We start from the raw sequence: 16,832 nt of genomic DNA, 5'->3' as shown, positions 1-16,832 counted from the left end.
CCAACACTGTGAACGTATGTATGGTGTGTTAAACCACTAAGACTGCAGTAATCTGTAACACAGCAATGCAAAATTAATATGCCAAGTTACTGCCATAGTCCCTTAAACACAGGCACTTGGTGGCTAGCGGCTGAATGCACAAAGGAACCTGAAATGAAGAATGAGCCTCAACTCAGAGTCTGAATGATACAGACGGGTCATGGCTCTAGCCCCAGGGTCTGGTGTATCCATAGATGTAGACAAAACAAAACAAGAATCTAAATAACGTGCCACCTTGAGACTCAGCAGTGATTCTCGGCTAAGGGAGCGACAGAGTGGAGGGGAGACCAGTTTCTCTATCCTCCTATGAGTGAAAAGGCAGGGGGAGTATGAGGGAAACAGAGGTCGACCAGCAGTCCGGCAGGATATTAAGAGGCATTCAGAGGCTAGCCCTGCAAGGTAAGCATCTGCCCACGTGATGTCCAGGCAGAGTGGAGGAGGCAGCATGAGCAGCAGCTTTGACCGCTGTGGAAGCATGCATGAGACAATGCTGGGACTCCCACAGGTGCCAAGGGCAGAGTGGGCTTGTGATGATTCTGAACCCAGCAGTTACCTGCGTTAGGATGGTGCAGTACTGAGCTAGCAACATGTATGTCCAAGTGATATCCTGGCCTCTTTCATCCCTGCAGGCTGACGAGGTCTGTGAGCATCCACATTATCCCTGTAACACAAGGGAAGGGGCCTCCTGCCACTGTACGTCATCTAGGGGGCTCAGAGTGCGGCTGGGCCTGTGGGGGCTGTGGGAAGGAAGGTCCAGGCACCAGATCAAAATCTAGGAAGACGTTCACAAAGCACACTTGCAGTTTTCACTTATTCCCCCAACAGATGATCGCCTACCGTGCATGCCGTGCGCGGCCATCCAGCAGGTGGCCAGTGGCCCACAACAGCTGTGCCTGGCAGGGGTGGGTGTGGAAATCAGGCTCCGAAGGATGGGTCGGCTCAGCAGGAGTGTGGAGAGGGCGGATGGTCAGCAAAACAGCAGGCTTTCTGTGGGAGAGGACTTGTCCTTGAACATAAGTGAGGCGTGCTTGGGAACCAATAAAATTTGGTGGATATGCCTTACAGGGAGCTGGAGACCACCTGTTCTCTCCGAAATCACTGCCCCAAACTCACACGACTGCTCCAGCTCCTTTCCTCTCTTCTCTCTCCATCAGCAGGTGGTGGTGGCCCCTTTCCACATCATTCCACTGGGACTGTATTGTTGAGAGGCACTGGGTCCGGTGTATTTGTGGCAAGCGGCCCTCAGACTTCGACAGAGACGTGGGAAGAAGTTCTTCCCCAAAGGAAGGTTTGGGGTCCTGCCTTGGATAAGATTGGGTGAAGTGAGTCCCTGCAGCCCAAGGAGGAAAAGGCTGTTCAGCCAGAAGGAAAGTATGAGAAAAAGCGCAGAGACATAGCTGGATAATGTGTGTTGAAGGAGTTCTATGGGGTGGGAGCAAAGGGGGCAGCTGATGGAGGCGGGGTGTGAGAGGAGGCCTGGAGCCAGATGACGGCTGTGAGGTGTCATGGGTAATGCTACCTGCTGCTGGAAGGAGTCAGAGCCTGGCCTGAGATGACAGCCAACTCAGAAGGACTCATAGCTGGAGTCATGAGATGAGCTCAGGATGTCTACGACTAATGATCCATTTCCGGTGTACAAAATGCTTTCACAACTTCCTACAGCTTTAGCTTTCTATCACTGCATAACACACCGACCCAAAGCAACCACAGTCATTTTGCTCTCAGACCCACAATTTGGGCAGCGCTTGGTAGGAAGAGCTCGTCTCTGTTCCACTCGGCATCAGCAGGACTGCTGGAATCATCTGAAGGCCCTGTCCCTCACGTGTCCGGCACTGGATGCTGGGACATTAGTGGAGGCTGTGCCTTGGAACACCTATGTGGCCTCTGCTTGTGGCCTGGGCTTTTTCACCACGGAGTGGCTAGGTTCCAAGGGTGAGTGTCCCCAGAGTGAGAACAAGGCAGAAGCTCTTCTAACGTAGCCTTGGAAGTCACATTGCATCACTTGTGCATTTGACTTGTTAGGAGCTGGTCACTAAGGTCTTCCATGTGCAAAGGGAGAGGAATTAAACTTTACCTTTGGTTCGAAGTAGGGTAAAATGGACATGTTTTAAAAACACCAGACCCTGAGAAGTGGGCCCGACTGGGTCAATGTTCCAGAGAAGCAGGGTGGCTTGCCAAGATCGCACAGGCACCAAGAGACAGAACCAGGTCTAATTAGGATATGCCTGCACACGCGCACACACACACCCTACATCTAGTACTTGACATTTTTTGCTGTCACTACTAGGCCATCTCATAGTCATGTTAAACTCAACATGTGAAAAGTCAAACTCTTAACTTCCCAAAACCTGTTCTCCCACAGTCTTGGCGTCACCGTTGATTTTCTTTTCTCTCACACCCCCCCTCAAACACATGAGTCAATGCTGCAAGTTCTGCCTTCAAAGTGCAGCCAAAATCTAATCACGTCTTTCCTTCCTCCCCAGGTTGGCCATCATGGTCCAAGATGACGTCATCTCACGCCTGAGTTTTTGCAGTAGCTCCTTGCCTGTCCCTATGCTTCTGTTCTCACATTACCACTGCTACCCTCAGCAATTCATGGCAGCCTCAATGATTCTTTTATAGTAGAAATCAGATTGTGTTGTCCCTCTTCTGAGAGCCCTACTGACTGACCCCCCATCTCACTCAGAGCTGCCAAAGTTCTTACAATGATCTCTCTGGCCTCACCTCCTACACCTCTCCTGGCTCATTCTACTTCAGCCGCCTTGGCCTCCTGGCTTTTCTTCTAACAGGCCAGGCCTAGTCCCACCTCAGGGCCTTTGCCCTTGCTCTTTCTTTTGCCTTGAGTGCTCTTCTCCGAAGAGCAGCATGGATCTCTCTCTCATTCTTCAGGCTTCTGCTCAAACGTCACCTCATTAGAAGTGATCTTCCTGGACCATGCTATTTAAAATTGCAAACCCATCCCTCCCCTGATTCTCTCCAACCCCCTTCATGGCTTTATCTTTCTTCATAGAGCTCAGTATATTTACTTAAAATTGTCTTTTCTCACCCATTAGAAGTGAGCTCCCTAGCTCAGAAGCGTTAGGTTTTGTTCACTGCTTATTCCCTACCACTTAGGACAGTGCCTGGCACATAGCAGTCTAACATTTGTCGGGTGAATAACTGAAAACTACCATTTTGCTTCTATTAACGTCTCCTTATCTTTCTAAAAGCCATGGTTTGTGTGTTTTGTTACTCTAGTAACATAGCTTTTATTATTTCAATGTGATCCTCTTTAACCTCACATAATGATTTGGTCTTAGATTCCATTTCTTCTCGCTCCTTCTCCCGCTGCTGCTGCTGCTGCTTATTCTCCTTCTTCTTCCCAAATAATGGATTTTTTTTTTATTGTTAGAAAGACTTCAAAGTGTTTTGCTTTGTTTTGCCCAAAGCCATGTTATCTGCTAAGAAAATACGATGGGAGAACAGAGCTTCTTAATGGCCTAGGAGAATTGTTTTGTCACAGGCAAAAATTTTCTGAAGTGCTAACCCATATGCAAAGCCATTAGTTTTGTAGGATTAACTCATGGTTAGTAAAAAGACACGCACACACACACACACACACACACACACACACACACACACAGGCCCTCAATGGTGAGGTTGAGCTCACCAGGCAAAGGGAACGGCTCCTGCAAAGATCCTTTGGTGGAGGTGGGCCTGGTCCTTCTGATGAACAGAGAGAAGGCCAAGTGTGGCTCTAAGAGAGAGAGGGGGAGAATGAGAGAGAGCGAGAGAGAGCGCGAGACCAGGAGTTGTATGGACAGAAGCAGGCAGGGACCAGTCCAAGGAAGCCATTGTCAGTCAGAGTAAGAAATTAAGTTTTTATTCTATGAGAGGGGCGCCTGGGTGGCTCAGTCGGTTAAGCATCCAGCTCTTGATTTTGGCCAGGTCCTGATCTCAGGGTCCTGAGATCGAGCCCCACATTGGGCTCTGCGCTGGGTATGGACCCTGCTTAAGATTCTCTCTCCCTCTCCTTCTCCCCCTTTCTCTCTCTCCCCCTCTCTAAAAAAAATGTGATGAGAAGCCATTGAAAGGCTTAATCAGGAGAGTGAAATGATCTGGTTTATACTTTGAGAAGCTCACTCTGGATTCTGTGTGGGAGATGGGCTGCAGAGTGCGGGAATGAAAGCAGACAGAGTCAGGATACCATTGCCATCATCTAGACAGGAGATGGAAGGAAGTGGGCAGATGCAGGATAGGTCCTGAGGTGGCATCATCAGCCAGCTGCTGGGAGGGAGCAAAGGGAGGAATGAGGGATGACTTTCAGATTTGTAGGTCCAGCAACTAAGGGCATGGTGTCATGCGATGTACTGAGATGTCCCTGAAATGGAGATACTCGGAGGGGAGCAGACATGGCAGGGCAGGAAATCAGGAGTTTGTTTCGGTCAAATTGAGTTCCAATTGCCTATTTGACTTCCAAGTGAAGGTGACAAATAGATAGTTGGATATAAGAGTCTGGAGCTCAGGGGAGAGGTCACTGGTGGTGATACAGATTTCTAAAGTCATTGGTAAATATGACAGATGGTATTTAAAAGCCATGGGACCGGGTGAGATCACTTAGGGAGAGACAGCAGAGGAGAGGAGGGAGCCTGGGGTTTCTGTGGGAATAGGCCCATGTTAGGCAAAGTTGTATGGGAAGCAGGGGCCTGGGGAGAGCAGCTCTCCTGAGGGCAGGCCCTGCCAGTGTTCAGACCCAGGGTCCAGTGACAAGTGACAACCACAGTGAATGGGTGGGATATGTGAGAATTCTCAGAGATGCTTGGAAAAGGGAACCTGGTAAGAAACCAGATTTCCTAAAGTCTTTGCAGATTGAGCACTCAGATTGTTGCTGCTTCCTCACTAAAGAGAGTGTGGACTGAGGGCAGGAGAAATAAGAGGACATCTGGGTCGTTCCCCTTTTCATGGGTTTGTCAACTACCATGAGCCTCTCAAGGGCAGAAACTCTGCCCCCTTGGCCTCTGTACCCATGCCAGGCTCACGATAGCTGTGAGCATAAATGGGGAAATCGCACAACTGTCGAAGAATTGCACACAATTGTTAACAATTGTCAACAAAGAAGACTGTCTACATAATGAAATCTGCAGGCCAAAAGGGAAGAGAGAACTGAGAAACCAGGACCCAATGGCCCCTTACAGCGCAACCTGCAAGCTCTCTTTGGGAATGGAACAATGCTTTGCTTTGCTGCTCCCCTGAAAAAGAGACCCTTTGCTTCTCTCCCCAGAGCTGTAGAGAAACCCATTCATGCCCAAGCAGAGCATCCCAGCAAGCTTACAACACAGACAGGGGAGCCATATGGAGAGGGATTTCTAGGTGGTCTCCAAGGAAGGAAGATGCTGGCTTCTTTTCCCTCAGGGCTCCTCAGTAGATCTGGGGGATGGTAGGGCAGGTGGGGTGGGGGGGGAGGCATCAAAACCAGCATCGGGGAGGGACCTCAAGCAGATGTGGTGGCTGGTGGGAAGGGGTGGGAGGGGTAAACATGATTAGAGCAGGGAGGGGTGGGGCTCCTGCACCCTCCAAAGCTGGCCTTTGGTTTAGCTCAGCCTGGTGTTCCTTTCGGATGGGGTGACCAATGTCAGCCGTGAAAGCCCAGAAGCAGACATGGCTGTTCAGGAGGGAATGGAAAGTTGAAGCAGAGATGGGAGAGAAACTACTGGAAGGTCTCTGACTGCCCCATTCCCTGGCTTCAGTCCTTCCCCAGGCCTGGCTGATTGAGGATTCCATGAGCTACCTCCACATCTTCCCAACAAATTGAGCCTGCAGAAGTCTGAGTTGATTTCTGTTCCTGGACACAAAAAGAGCCTCCACTAAGACAATAGAGTAGCCCAGGCCACTCTTGGGCGGCCTCTTTCCCCTCCCCAGCAGGGCCCCCGCTGCCATGGCCCACAGGGAGCTCTTGCCCCGAGGTTCTGCCCAGCTGCCCCGCTGGGTTCACGTTTGTTCTGTGCATCAACGTATCTATCCTCCTTCCGTAGCCTTTGTTTAGACTCCTCTGTCTGTCCTTGTGATGTCTGAAATAACAGGAAACAAGGCCATCCTTTACCCAGGGCTGCTGGGAATTACATCTGAAAACACCGAAGATACAAAGGCAGTAACAACAAAGGAACTCACAGTCAAACCCCAATGGTCCCTGAAAACCCAAATGAGGAGGTAGTAACTAGGACATTCTCACCTCTTTTTTTTTTTATTTTAATCATTGCCAAATTTTAAAAAGATTTTATTTATTTATTTGAGAGCAAGTGGGAGAGTGCGAGCAAGCAGGGGGAGGGGGAGCGAGAAGCAGACTCCCCACTGAGCAGGGATGGATGCGGGGCTCCATCCCAGGACCAGGATACATGACCTGAGCTGAAGGCAGATGCTTAGCCGAATGAGCCACCAAGGTGCTCCCATGTTCTCACCTTTTTACAGAGGAAGAAACTAACCACCTCGAGGACAGCCCTTGGATAGGCCACTGAAGTTCCTTGGGCCACATTTCTCCATCTGGAGAACGTGAGGGAAAAGCACACAGAAAGTGGGTCATGAGAGCATCGTGTCTGGCACAGTACATTCTCAACAAATGTTAGTTATTTTTATTATCAAAAGGGATTCTAGGTAGCCCAAAAAAGGGGGATTCTGGGAAATAAAACATTTCTGGGCTGATATTGTTTAATGTGCTTCTCAGAATGCCCAGCACATAGGAAAGTGTAAGAAGTGGTGGTTTCAGGAAAAGTATTTAATGCTGGGACAAGACCCGAAGTGAACTCAGGCAGGCAAAAGCCATTTGATTTGGTGATGGCAGAGCTGTCTATCACACTCTCTTCTTTTTATTTAGAATTTCAGTGATGTCACCTGAATTGCTTATGGAGTGAAATCACTACGAACTGGTTATGATTAGAAATTATATTTGCTGACCAGTTACCAACTCACAGAGAAGGCGGTCACTTGGTTGTATCGGAAGCCTGTCCTCCAGGAGGACAGCAGTGCCTAGGCAGGGGTGTGGGGTGGGGGGGAGGTGGGGGTAGAGACGGGGGATGGAGGGAAAGTAGGAGAGAGAAGATGTGCTAGGCATGGAGGCAAGAAAGATGAGTAGATGGAGAGAGAAAGAAGGCACCCCTGAAAGTGGCCCCCTGACCAAAGCAAAGGCATATGTTTCATTTTATTTTATTTTAAATACTATATTTTATTTTATCATTCCACTTCATTTCTTTGCCAAGCTGGTTTCTCCATTCTGGCAGGACCATAACATGGGAATCGGGCTGACTTCCGTCAGCATCCTTCCATAAACTCCTCACAGCACATCACAAGGAGGTGATGGTGAGACCCCTGTCTTCTGAATGTGTGTGGGGTGAGGTGGGCCAGGAGGATGGTGGGAGCAGTCTTCTGGGCTCCAAGAGCTTCACTTCACTTCCCATGGTCAGGAATGGAGACCTCTTGCTGCCACGAATACTCCCTCCATCCCACCACCCTCCCCTGGCCTGATTCTGGGTTCTGATCCCAGCTCTGCCACCTGCTCTCTGTTGGGCCCTGGAAAATCCCCTTCCCCATGCTGGGTCTCAATTTCCCCATCTGAAAAGGAAGGTGTTGGACTAGATGAACCCAGAGGGCCTTTCCTGATCAGGCAGTCTCAAGTCTCTGAGATCCCTGAATGACTGAGGAAGGAAAGGATTCTGGAGTTCCATCAAATGCTGGCCCCCAGCTCCAACGTGGGGAATTAGGGTAAAGCGAATCAATCTCCTGGTAACCATAGCAAGGGGAAACTAAGGCAGAATCCCTTTTTGGTAATAAGGTAGAGGGGGCAGCAGCTCCAGCATCTAATTTCTGGGGGATGGGCAGTGTAAGCTAACCCCAATAGCCGCAGAAGCAGGACCAAGCGCAGGGAAAACCCAGCTTTAAGTCATAGGACTCTGACAGATCAGACAAGCAATGGTGAAGCAGTCAATTAAATGAAAAGTTCCAGTCACCTGGAATGAAGTGCCCATGGAAAGCAAGGATCTAGAGGTTGAGTGACCATGCCATAGAGCAGCATGAGGGGCTCAGAGACTTCAAGCTCATATCCTAACTTCTCAGTCCAATTGTCTGCCTAAAAGCTAAGGGTGTTTTATGACTGTTATTGAAGAATCTCAAATTTCTTCCAGAGGCAGGAAGAAGGGGAAGAGGTAGTATTCCTGGAACCGAGGGCCCAGAGTCAACCAGTAGACGCTGGAAGTACGGCAGGCCTGCCCTGCAGGAGTTGGAACAGTGGAAGACTTGCAACTGATGTTGAAGGAGCCACCGACAGAGAAGGAGGGGAAAACATCCTGCCCTCCAACCTTTTTCCAGAGAGGTCAGGAAATACCCCGTGCAGGCGTTGGCTTGCCAGTGATATGGAACAGAGGAGGAGAAGGAGAGGAATGGATCTGGGAAGCAGGCCCGGAAGTGGTACAAATGGAAAACCATCTTCTCTGCGGTTTAGAGATGTCTAACTAGCATCAGATTCCAGTATACCTAGGAGGCAATTACAAAGTAAACCCAAGCGGAGAGGTAAATCAGGGTAGAGTTCTGCTCATTTATGTTGGCCAAATCTAAAGAATGCATGTGGAAACAGACACCGAAGGTGTGCTGGGCCAAGGAGGAAGCAACATGATTTTAGATTGTACTGAATGTATTGATATGGATGTATTTACCAGAGGTTTTATTTCAATAGACTAGTTTTGAGTAGCCAGAAGTGTTCTAATTTGTTCGCTTTGTTGGTTGATTGGATCTTGGACTAACCAGTCGTCTACTAAACAAAGTTAAGATGCCATAAATTCCTTGGTGTCAAGCGGGAGAGGGGAGGTTGAAATATTGAGTACATTTACATGTGCCCTGTGTTCCCCACTCACTAACTGTATTCCCAGAATGGGCCCAGAAGACAATCCCTTTTCTGAAAGCATTGAGAAATGCATCAGTGAGGGTTAATACTGTCATCTTTGAAACACTCTATTGTGACTGTTCTCTGTAAGACTGGGATAGGTGTAGGAAGCTGCAGTTGACATGGGCTCCCTGATTTCAGTAGTGCTTCCAGCATCCTAGAGAGCAGACCCCAAGCAATAGCATTTAACTACTAGAAGCAAGGTGGACTTGGTTACTTATAGGCATAGAAAGGGAGTTCAGATGCTAAACGAATAACAGATGCCCTCTGCTGTCTACCCCTTGGCTTGTCCATTGACATAACCCCCTTTTCCAATACTTAACATTTCAAAATAAAGCTTCCATCAACTACGATACAATAATCACCTTTTGAAAAACCTATAATGATTTACTCATCCCCAAAGGAATCATCCTAAATCTTGTGAGTAATTATATCCAGCTGCCAGTCCATGAGCTGTGGGATAGGGTGCCTCCTCTGATGAGTACTATCTCGTCTCAAAATTCTACAATCTGAGCAATAAATTGTAAAATTCACCACCACCAACACACTAATAATGAGGGAAAGGAGAGAAAAATTAGTTTCAAATAGTTAAATTACTGCATTTGACTGACTCTAAGAATCAGTTGTAGAACAAACCATTATTTTACATACCATTAAGGAAAATGATCCAGTTAAATGATGACACAACGATTTCTCATCACTTGTAACTTACAGCTATTTTGTACGCACTTAGACAGAGATTTTTATCTTACATAACTTTTGTACACACAAAAAATTAAAATATAAGAAAAATTGATTGATTATTCCTCAAACTCCTTCATATTTATAGTCCTCCTCTGAGCTCCTCCCACATGATTTCTCCAACAGAGAATATGTGCCCCACTGCTTTCTTTCCATGCTCTCCTTGCACGTACAATAACACTCCATTTCAATGTGGAATTATAGTGTAATATTCCTGAAGACGTTGTAAAGCACAGCCGAACTAAAATGGGTAGTATCAACGATATCCATAACTCAGTTGAAGTGCTAATAATATGAACAGCTATGATCAAGTATGCATATGGACAGGCAACAGTAACCATATCATGAACGTTGCCTGGTTACCAGCAATAACAAAGTATCATTAATTGTAGGACACAGCCCTGTTTCAAAGGTGTTAAAAATATGAACAAATGAGCATCTTAGATCTGATGAAATACAGTCGCCTTCAGCTCTCGGTATGAGGACCGCTCCTGTGTTTGCCAGCTCTGGGTCCCGCGCTACCCCTCGTGGTACCCTGAAGCCCTGCTAACAGGCTTGTGATTAGTCTCTTGACACACAAACCCCTTAGAAAAATTGCAATTTGAATGTGCGGTTTCCTGTTGGGACTCTCAGTACTGCACTGGTATATTAGAAAGCTTTTTTTTTATTGTTGTTGTTTTTATTTTTTTTAGTATCAAGTATCTAGCACCCTTGCTAAACATTAAAGAATGTTTTAATAGTTTGTTTCTAGAAATTCTTGGAATTCTTATGTAGGCAATCACAGCATCTTATAAATGGTGACCCTTTTGTTTCTTAAAATACTTATCATTTTATAATTTTAATATCTGTTCTTTTTCTTTCTTATTCTCTTGGCTAAGGCCTCCATTATCATGTTGAATGCAAGTAATCATAGTTGTCTCGTTCCTGGCTTTAAATGGAATGCAACAGATGGTTCATCATTAAGAATTATATGTTCTGTAGATCTGGGGTAAATACTCTTTTTTAAGTCAAGGCATTTTTCTTCTCTCTGTGTTCATTATTTTTTTAAAATCATGATCAGATTGAATTCTATTGAATAGTTTACTGCATTGTTTGAGATCGTCATAAAGGTCTGTTTTCTCTTTCTGCTCTCCCCTGGAGTCCTGACTCCATCCTGGTAGTGCACATCAAGGTCAAGACCTTGAAGACTGTTCTTCCTGAAGGGCAGGAATAGACCCCTAGACTTGTCTTGGATATATCTTGGGCTTTGGGGGATCTTTCACATGGAGCATTACAAGATGTTTATGAAGGCATCATTTTGATGTATTATTTTGCTTATAAAACATCAGCATTTTAAAAATCCTGATTTACTTGGGGTGCCTGGTGGCGCAGTCAGTTAAGCGTCTGACTCTTGGTTTCGACTCACATCGTGATCTCCCAAGTCATCAGACTGAGCCCCGAGTCGGGCTCCATGCTCAATGCAGAGTCTGCTTAAGACTCTCTCTCCCTCTCCCTCTGCCCCCCCCCCCCACTCTCTGTCAAATAAATAAATAAATCTTAAACAAAAAAATCCCGATTTACTCAGGATTTCCTTTCTACCAGAGAAAGGAGAGGAAGTAGTATACTTGAGGAGAGAAACCCCATTCTGTCACCCATATGCCATTCACAGCAAACCCATGGAGCAGGTGACAGTACACTTGGCAAGCTGAGGAGGAAACTAAAGCTCAGGATGCTGATGTGCACTGCGCTGAAGGACAATGGCCGAGTGAGATCCGGGGCCTCTAGCCCCAAATCCTGTGCTCAGAAACACTGTGTGCTTGCTCGCAGCAGAAGCGTGAGAGCGGGGTCCCTCCTCCCATTAGTATACTTCTGCCTTTACCTGACCCTTGGATCCTGGGCTCCAAGCATCTCCGAGGCTGGTCCCACCCTTCCAGCAGTTGTGCAGTTTGGAAGCATTGTGGTCCTCTGACCCTGCTTCCGGAGCCTCCTGGGTCCCCTGGAGGCTGTGTACCCTGTCAGTGCTGAGACTACTAGATGTGTGTGTCGGGGGGAGGATGGGGTCTGGGCTGCCCTCCGGAAAAGGGAGGGGGGCAGAGAGAGGGTCCTGATTCTGCCTCTCTGCAGACCAGGCTTGGTGCCCAGGTGGATGAGCACTCCTATCCCTTCCTCGGACTGCAGGCTGCACTGCTCCCAGCTGCCCTGTGATGGAAGGCTCCCGGCCACCTCTGGTCTCCTGCTTCTTCCTGATCTGCCCCTTGGACTCCAGTCTGCCCCTCCCTGCAGCAGGCTCCTCAGTGACCAAGCTGACACATGCCCTGGAGATTGTGCCACAGAGCATGGAGGGGCTCTGTCTCGCTGGTTCCACTTCTGCCACTTCCCTGAGTTCAGGTCCTGGGGCTGAGTCTGCATCTCACCGAGCTTCTGCCAGGAGCTCTCGGGGGCTTGGGGCAGCTGCAGCAGCCTTTTCTTTTCTTTTTAATTTTTTATTGTTATGTTAATCACCATACATTACATCATTAGTTTTTGATGTAGTGTTCCATGATTCATTGTGCATAACACCCAGTGCTCCATGCAGAGCACGCCCTCTTTAATACCCATCATCAGGCTAACCCATCCTCCCACACCCCTCCCCTCTAGAACCCTCAGTTTGTTTTTCAGAGTCCATCGTCTCTCATGGTTCGTCTCCCCCTCCGATTTCCCCCCCTTCATTCTTCCCCTCCTGCTATCTTCTTCTTCTTTTTTTTTTCTTAACATATATTGCATTATTTGTTTCAGAGGTACAGATCTGTAATTCAACAGTCTTGCACAATTCACAGCGCTCACCATATACCACATCTTCTTTATCCATTCATCTATTGATGGACATCTTGGCTCTTTCCACAGTTTGGCTACGCAGCAGCCTTTTCACTGGTCCCCCCAAACTTACTACCTCTTTCTAGCCCTGACACCTTTGGCAACCTGAGCTTCCTTCGGTATCTTGCTTTCTTAGGCCCCTGCCTAGATGGGAACTTGGGAGTTCAGTTGCCTTCCAGTCTACGCAGCTGGCTGCCAAGTATAATTGCTTTCAGAATGGGGGGGAGCTGGCCGACATCTTCCCAGACCTGGTGCTTGGCCCCTCCTCTGGTGATGCCTGGACCCTGGACATGTTGGACCTGTCATTCACCAACTGGCTGAAGATGGCCAGTCCTGGGGCCCTTCAGGGCCTCCAGCTGGGGACTCTGTGTCTGGACCACACAAAGATGGAGGCAGCTTGCGGTTGTAGGACTGGGGCTGCAGAGACGGGACAGCCGGTCTGTGATAAACACCAACACGGCCGGGCTGCCTGCCAGGCAGCTGCCCATGTTGAGCTGCAGGAGCTGAATTTGGGATCCACTCTCATGGGGCACATAGCTCCAGAGGCCCTGGCTTCCTGCCACAGCCTGAAAGGTTTGGGTCTTAACAGTGGTTTAACTGGGTTTAACAGGGTCAAACCAGGTTTCCTGGCTGCCACGCCCAGAGACTGAACTCGAGTGGCTACCAACGGCGGGGTGCCATGCTGTGCACGAATGAAACAGGGGCTGTGTCAGGACCGTAGGCCCCGGCTCTGTCCAACAATGGGGTGCATCCCCTACCCCTAGCCACTTTCTCTTGGAGAGCTGCTACTTCAGGGAAACCAGCTGGTTTGTCTGGCGGGCCAGGTATTCCAGGGCCTAAGAAGGCTGGAGATATTGGACTTGGCAGGAATTCACTGGCAGCCCCAGGCCAGGGCTGGTTGGCTCCTCTGCCCGCCCTGACCCCCCTAACCCTGCTGGATACCCACGGTGCTGAGCTTGGCTTTGGACTTCCAGGGCCCAGAGAGTCTACATAGCTTGAGACTGTAGTTTCCCTCTGGTCCTTCTTGGGTAGACCTGTCCCTGCCCAAGAGGCTGACCACCTTGGAGCTTTGTGCTGTCTCAGATAGGAAGTTCTCAAAGCTGGCTTCTCAATTGTCTTGTCAGTCTTGCAAACCCTGACTCTCAAAGATGAGGCACTGCAGCTGGGGACCCAGAAAGTCGCCAAGATCTTCCCCGCCCTTGGCCAACTCTCCCTGCTTGGCCATACTTGGAGGCCCTCTCTAATTTCTTCGTCTGGCGGCTCGCCAGGCTCCAGTATCTGCGATCTGGGTGGATGGGTATAGCCCAGGGCCTGCTGCATCATGGAGCTGCACAATCTACGGGAACTGAAACTGCCAGCCCTGTGGTCCTGAGCCTGGGCCTGCCCAGGGGGGCTTGAGGAACGGGTAGGCGAGCGACCCAGGCTTGAGCTGCGGCATCCAGTCAAAGCGGGGTTGGAGACACTGCTGCTTTCCAGAGCCCGGGGCAGTCTCCAGGTCTTGGTGCTAGGCTGGGAGACAGGCCTCCTTCTGGATGGCAGCTTCTCGAGCACAGTATGTACACAGCACATGTGTATTCTGGGTGCTTCCTTGGCCTGCCAGAGTGCCAGGGCCCGGGTGGGGCCTTGGCTTGAGTGGATCCCCCAGAAGATGCACATCATATCACACCAGCTGTGCTGGCCAGAAGCTGGGGGCCACCCCCAAGAATCCCCTTTTCTCCTTTCTCTGGAGCCGCTGTCCCAAAACTTTGGGGTTGGAACTCTTTTGGGGTCGCTCTGCCTGCAGCTTCTGCTGATCTCCTAGCCCCTCCTACACGAAGCCAGAAACCCCTGGATTCTCCATCTCCAGCCTTGTTCAGGGCCTGGCTGCCGGGTCTGAGGGGTTGGGAGGCTGAGGGTAAGAGGTTCCTCTCTGATGTATTTGCGTCCCACCACAGGCAAGACCAGGGCTGGGTGGTGCAGGAGCTGCTGTCCACTCTGGAGAGTGGCCTTCCTGCTGGCCAGGGGCCGTGCCTCTGCCTCTCCAAGCGGGATTGCGAGGCAGGCAAGGATGCGGCTGCCAATGTGGCAGATAGCATGGCAAGCAGCCGGGTCACACTGCGTGCTGAGTCACCAGCTCCCGCACAGCCCACACAGCCTCTTGGAGCTCCACCTGGCTACCTTCTTCAGGCTGGCAGCTCCCCCATCCTCCAGTGCTGCTGCTGGTCTTCCTGGAGCCTGTCTCCCACCACCACCTCCCAGGCTACCGTGGACGGGCCTGGCTGCTCTGCAGAGGGGACTTTTGTGTGTGGCCCAGGGGAAATGAAAGAAAGGAAGGCTTCCGGGCTTGGCTGGGGAGCAGAGTAGGGCAGCCTGGGTTGGGCTAGAGTGGGTGTGTGCATGTTGGAGGTTGGGAATAGGAAAAGCAGCCAGCCTGGCAGGGAGATAGTGGGTACGTGTGGGTGCACGAGACTGAACCCAGCTTCTGGTGGGAGGTGGGGGTGCTGCATGTGTCAGGAGGATCAGCTGATTTGGGGAACACAGGCTTTGGGAAGGCTCTGGATGAGCCTCTGAATGAGAAAATTGGGAGATGGCAGGTGGCCATGCAGTATGTGATGTGATCTCAAGATCTCCAAATCCTTAGTAAATTTACTAAATCCATGAAATGCTTGGCTTAATTGGACTTTTTGTTTTCGATGGAAATCCACACGAGGCAGGAGGTGAAGGGGCTGGGTCATGGAAACTGTAGCTCGGAGGAAATAAAGTTGGAAATTCATGGAAGCTTTGGGGAAAGAGGGAGGGCTGTGAGCAGTCCTCAGCTGTGGAATGGAGTCCAGGCCAAGTTCAATCAGATCTTCAAGGGGCAGAGGGGCCCCTTTTGCCATCTGGGTTATAGAGGAATTGGCAGCTGAGGACGGAAAAGCTGGGATGCTGCCCAGGAGGCAGCAGACTGATTGCCTGTTCCCTCAGCAAAGACAAAAAGGCATGGTCATACCTATGGTCTTGTATGAGCCTCATAACAACACTGGGAGGAGAAATCCAATCCCTTGGCACTCAGTGTCCAGCCATGCTAAACCACTTGGAGCTCCCAGAACACCATGTGCTCTTGCCCCTGGGCCTTTGCATGTACTGCTCCTTTGCCCAGAAACACACTTTCCCCCAATTTCTCTCCTCTGGGGGAACTACTACATATCTTTTCAGATTTAGCTTAGCCATCACTTTCTCCAGAAGCCCTTCCTGACCTCCCAGGCTAGGTAAGCTGCTGCCCCTGGGTCCCATGGCTTCCTGCACTCCCCTTTCTCAAAGTACTGGTCACACTGTACTCACCAGCACAGGTCTGGGGGCCCCTGAAGCACTGGTCTCCAAAGAGATGTGCACAAGATGACTCACAGGGGTTTAGAAAAAAAATGTTAAGACTTAATATTTCTATTTTTCGATCTCATTTTATTCTGAAGCTAGATTGCCTGCTTTTTAGCCATATGGTTTTATGTTACTTAACCTCTGTACTTCAGTTTCCTCTTCCGTAATATGCGATAGTATTAGACTCTTGCTCAGGGTTTTGTGAGGATTAAGTGAATTAATATGTATAAAGCACTGAGAGCAGGACCTAGTGATGCATTATAAATGTTCAATAAAAGTTAGCTTTCTGTGTAATTACATATGTACTACGTGTATGTATATCATTTATAAGTAAATAAATACACATATGTTGGGAGTGTGTGTTCAAAACTATTTTACTAATAGGAAGCATTACTAATTTACTAATAGGAAATTTGATCTGGAAAGTTTGGAGATCGTGGGGAAATTTGATCTGGAAAGTTTGGGGACGGGGCCAGTTTGATTCATCTCTGCATCTTTAGAGCCTAGTGCTGGCCCAGCACAAAGGGGATTCTTGTAGACAACTGTGGTGAGAAAAAAATCTTGGTGGATAGTGATGCAGCGAACTGGGGTCTGGTTCAGGCTATTGATTATTTTTATGTGACATTGGGCAGGGCACGTGGCCTCTTAGGGACTTAGTGTTCCTCTTCTGTAAAATGCCAGGCTTTAATCAGAAAAAAGCTAAGGGAAACCATCAAACAATTCCAGGCTGGATTTAGGGTGAGGGGCGCCCTCTTGTGTTGTAATGGTGTTTTTCTCTCTCTGTACAACCTCACCACAGGTCTTTCCAACACGTGATCCTGAAGTGGCTGGCCATCCTTTGCCTGGCAAATCCTGCCTTTCCAGCTTCAGATCCTGACACTCTCTCAAATGTCTGACACAAGGTCTCTCTCACTACTCAACCCCCACCCTTCTCCAACCGTGATCTTTTCCCTATCAGTGTGGAGCCCAGAAGAAACCT

Source organism: Halichoerus grypus, chromosome 5, assembly GCF_964656455.1.
Source record: "Halichoerus grypus chromosome 5, mHalGry1.hap1.1, whole genome shotgun sequence".
Classification (NCBI taxonomy): Eukaryota; Metazoa; Chordata; class Mammalia; order Carnivora; family Phocidae; genus Halichoerus; species Halichoerus grypus.
The sequence above is the reverse complement of the archived record's forward strand: the minus strand, read 5'-3'. Positions refer to the sequence as shown.